Source organism: Aedes aegypti, chromosome 3 (assembly GCF_002204515.2).
Source record: "Aedes aegypti strain LVP_AGWG chromosome 3, AaegL5.0 Primary Assembly, whole genome shotgun sequence".
Lineage (NCBI taxonomy): Eukaryota > Metazoa > Arthropoda > Insecta > Diptera > Culicidae > Aedes > Aedes aegypti.
Window position 1 is genome coordinate 295081526 of NC_035109.1, and position 5465 is coordinate 295086990.

Genomic DNA, 5465 nt, shown 5'->3' on the forward strand with positions numbered 1-5465 from the left:
TGTCTTTGTGTTGGCAAGACTGGTGAAATGTCAAATGCCAGAAAATAAATCAAAGGAGGTGATTTGCCATTGTGTTGGTAAGACTGGCGAAAAGTCAAATTCACAGCGGTTACTTGGCTGGCGACGATTTTGGCGACGGTTTCACCGGCGACGATTACAAATCGTCGCGTCCGATAGGGTGCAAAATTTACAATATATTGTAACAGAACATTGTATTGTTTTTAATTGGTTTTATACCTTACAATTTTGGTCAAATTCCTATTTTCGCGTAAAACAACTGTTGCTTTTTTCTATGTAGCTTTGCTGAAAGAACTAAACAAAACAAGTTCAGAAAGCAAGAAATCTTGGGTGAAAAGTATTCAAAAAGTAAAAATAAGTAGTTTTTTAGAAGTCACTTGACATTAGCTGTAACGACGAATGCAACCATGATACAGTTCGTTAAATTGTTTTTGTATTGTACAACAATACACGAATTGCTAAACAAGACAATACATGAACATTATATCGTATTGTATTTTCAAAATGTTTGTATGAGAAAATATCTATATTTGTATTGTTACGATACTTAACCACCCATACATTATATTGCAAAAATCTCATATACCATACAGCGAACTGTTCAAAACAATATATTGTACTGTAATTGTATTGTCATTTTACATATACTGTATTGTATTTCCAGTATATTGAATGGTACTGTTACAATACGTTATATTGTTTTTGTATTGTATTTTTTATTCGGGTTACTTGCGGAATAATTGAGCGGCACATTTTTCCGTTCGGAAAAGTGACAGCTCCCTTTGATTTGTACGGCAGGCGTTACAGACGTTATGAAATCAGCTCTACTTCTCAGCAGCGTACAGCTAAAACCTATATAAAGCATATGGATGAACAGTATCTCAGACTTTGTCTCCAATCGAATGTAAATGCCTGGTGTCCAAAATACATCCATTGATGATCTAAAATGCATTGTGGGGTCCAACATAATGGGAAACAGTGCTGTACAATTGAATTATTTTCGACGTATCTTAGACTATACATCACCATGTAGGCATTATTATCTCGTAGAGGAAGTTTTTTGGGGCCTTCCGTAGCCGAGTGGTTAGAGTCCGCAGCTACAAAGCAAAGCCATGTCGGGGTTAGAATCCCGGTCGGTCCAGGATCTTTTCATAAAGGCAATTTCCTTGATTTTCCTGGTCATAGAGTATCATCGTATCTGCCACACGATATACTAATGCGAAAATGGCAACTCTGGCGAAGAAAGCTCTCAGTTAATAACTGTGGAAGTGCTCATAAGAACACTAAGCTGAGAAGCAGGCTCTGTCCCAGTGAGGACGTTAAAGCCAAGAAGAAGAGGAAGGAAGTTTTTCCCCTTTTAGCATGTTCATTGACTTGGTTACGCTCTGTGAATAATAAATTGGGACAAAAAATAAAATCTCTTGCTTAAAGCCTGGTATCCACATTCTAAGTAGAGCGGTCGAGCACAATTTGTTGCTAATTACCACAGTAATTTTGACAGCTGATCCAGAATGAGCGAAGTGTCACTTTTACTTGCGGAATAATTGAGCGGCACATTTTTCCGTACGGAATAGTGACAGCTCCATTTGATTTGTACAGCAGGCGTTACCAATGTTACGAAATCAGCTCTACTTGTCAACTGGATACAGCTCAAGTAATTTGAACAGCTGAAGTATTTCTTGACCATTACTTATCCTATCCTTTTGCACAGTACTTACGAAGTGGATACCAACCATAAAGTAATTTCGATAGCGGAATCATTCACGGAGACGGAATAGGGTCCTAAAGCCCTGTCCCAATTGTAGTGCTAAACGCTTAAGTTTAGGCAAAAACACATTTTTACTCAATTTTTTAATGTTTTCCGTTGGTTTAAGTCCGAAAAACATTTTTTATGTTTCTTTAGATTTTGTCACACCCCTTGGCTTAAACTCAAATTTTTGGGTATATTTTGTTTTCCGTGTCCCTTCCAAAATGTCAGATAGGAACAACCCCAGTGTTAAAACTAAAACCCCTGTGGTGTTTTTGTCGACTAAGCGAACGTCAAACATGATCAAAAGTGTCAAGGTTCATTCATGGACCCAATTTTTAAATTAAAGTTTAATCGTGATATACACTCAGGCAAATGGACTATCGATAAACATAGGAACCCCTTATGAAAATTCGCCACAAGGAATCGGTTTGAAATTCATAAATTTGCCTTATGAAACCGAAATTTGAAAACAAAAATAGTTTTCGCGGCAACCTGGAATCGAACCAAGAACCTTGCGATCGATAGGCTCGTGCGTACATCCTGCGCCTATCGACGCCTTGATATGGAGTGATGCTAAAACGATACATAAAGCGTTCGTATTGCGATAATCGTTCCATCTTTCATAAGGCAAAATGTATGAATTTCGATAGTCCAGTTCGCTGCGTGTAGTCGTTATTTGAGCGGGAAAAATTGCTAAAGTAGTTGCAGTAACATGCTCTTTCGTGTTATTAAATAAAAACAAGTTTTCATTAAAAAATGTTAAAAAAGGACCCAATTCAACTCAATTTTGGGTTGTTTCAACGCAATTCCGTAGTTGAGCCCAATAACTCAATTTTGGCTAAATTTCCAAGGTCCCCACTAGGTAGTTTGGCTTTAATTCCATTAGAAAAATATACTCAATTTTGGGTTGATTTAACGCAAAATTGAGTTCTTTCGACCCAAACATAAGAAAAGCAGAGTTTATGAATGGAGAGTTGCGCGAAGAGTGAAACCAAATCTACCTATCGAACTGTCAAACCGTCTACCTATCGAGCAGACCAGCAAAACAGATAGGGGCTATTTTCGAAGACGAAGAAGAAAAACCATTCAAAGAAGTCTCTTCGCGCAACTCTCCATTCATAGACTCTGAAGAAAAGTTGTATTTACCCAAATTTGGCTTATTGGGCCAAAGTACCCCCATTGGGTAGATGCAGCTCTCTCTATTTTTGACAACATTCGTGTGGGAGAAAGAGAAAACCGAGAGATTTTGGGTTGAAACTATAATCGATATACTTAATTTTGGGTAAAGTAAACTCAAAAATTAGGTAAAAATATTTCTCCGTGTTCCTTTTGCACAGTACTTATGATCTGAGAGAGACTCGCGAAGACGAAAAATATCAACGTCATATGCAGCCCAGATTCCCCTCTCACGAAACGTCAAATGCAGCCCACCGTTTTTATGGCTGAAAAAGTGAAAAGTATTGTGTTCAAAGTAAACTGTTATTAAAAACCTCAATCGGTGGAGTAGTTTTTTCCAAAGTTGCTGATAAATCTAAGCAGAAGAATAATTATTTCTAATGTCTGCTACGTTTGCTGGCATGAAATTTCACTCAAACGGCTATTTATGATTCGATGTGATGCAAACTCAATCATTTTTTGCTGAGAGCTTCATGTGAGGGTTTGAACGGCTTGCGCATAATTGGTATAAACACAAAGTGGAATAAGAAAAAACTCAGCAATCACAGAAAAAGAAGACCGTCTTCGCGAGTCTCGTCTCAGCTTATGATCAGCGTACCGGCCATAAATGGCCAAATTATATACGTGTAACGGTCTGGAACCCCATGGGGCTCTGCACAAAAATGTACCTCTCCCTTTAACTCTTTCTTGAAATTTGTAAACAACAAGGCCAATAAAAGTCAAAATCCCTTGCAAAATCAATACAGTGCAGAGGCCATAGGGGCTCTACACAATTTTGAATTTGCATGGGATTTTGACTTTACTGGGCTTGTTGTTTACAAATTTCATGAAAGAGTGAAAGAGAGGAGTACATTTTTGTGCAGAGCTTCATAGCGAAGTATAAACAGCAAGAAAAAAGTTGTTGAATATTACATCAAAACTGCTGCAACCGTCATTTCCTCAACTGTAGAATATTATAATATTATAAGCCATTTTACGAAGCCTGGTCAAATGACAGGAGACCTGGGATTTTTCAATCATCGGCGTCAGTTTTCGCGATGATGATGGTTGATGACTGTGCGCATTTCTAGCGTAGCTTTTCATCCAGGCGAAAACTTAAATGGAGAAAAATTATTAAAATATTTCTGATCACAAAAATGCTTTTTTATGTGCAATATGGGTAACAAAGAGGTAGCTGATACAATAACTAGGTGTAATGTTGCAGTAACGAACATTTTTGGATCTCATTTTTGTCATTTTCTCCATGTCCTCGTTTGGTAAGATGAGGCGTTATTGAAAATCACGCTGGATTTAATCCCAGGTCTCCTGTCAATTGACGCCGTTGCGGCGATCAGCTGTTCCGAAACGTCTCGTAAAATGGCTCATAAACAGCTCGACTCGCGACATTTTTGTAAGCTCCTCCAGGATACCAGTCATCAGTTTTCATAACTCACAGTAACGTCTTCCGTAACGCCTAAATCCGTGTTTGTTTTCTTTCTCTGTTCAATGACATCCCCCCGTCAAGCCTAGTATCCACATCCTAAGTTAAGCGGTCAAGTACAATTTGTTGCTAATTACCAAAGTAATTTTGACAGCTGATCCAGAATGAGCGAAGTGTCACTTTTACTTGCGGAATAATTGAGCGGCACATTTATCCGTACGGAATAGTGACAGCTCCATTTGATTTGTACGGCAGGCGTTACCAATGTTACGAAATCAGCTCTACTTGTCAACTGGATACACTGTAAACTCGCCATTACCCTTTAAAGAGTAAAAAATACCCATTTTTTCCTGATATATGCAGCTGTCAAAATAACGGGTAATTAAAAATTTTCAATAAAGGGTAAAATGTGCCCATATACAAGTATGCTGAGGTTACCCTTTAATGGGTGAAAATTGTCTTAAGCATGATTATTCATAAAACCAGCATCAGTGTAACCTGAAGCAGTTTGTTTATGTGGAGAGATGGTGCGAATCATTAAAAACGAGTAAGTACTATAAATTAATCTTCTTAATGATTTAAACACAAGCTTAACTTTGTGGTGTGATTGTAGGCTGTGTATATTCAACTTAAAATAACGGCCGGACACCAGATTCCCGAACAACTCGAATGAAGGATGAAACTACTGCGCCATGATTTTCCAGGGAGAAACGATGTCTACTAGGATCCAGCCAATGTCGTCAACGTTCTCCCGCCCCGAGATGGTGTGTTTGTTTCGAGTATTATTATTTTCATTGCTGAATAAAGTTAAATTACGTGTCAATCAATCGATATTTTATTCCGTTACCATTTGTTGAATATTACTTTGAAATTTAATTCAGAAATCGCATAAAAAAAGAGTAAATTTTACCCTGTTTTCAAAATGATGTATTTCAGAAAGTGGGTAAAATTTACTCGTTGGTTTGACGTACAAGCCGTTTACTCTTTAAAGAGTACGGGCCCTTTACTCTTTTTATGAGTTAAACTAGTTTCTCTCATAAAGGGTACTTTTTTACCCTTTAAAGGGTACTTTGAGCTTACAGTGTACAGCTCAAGTAATTT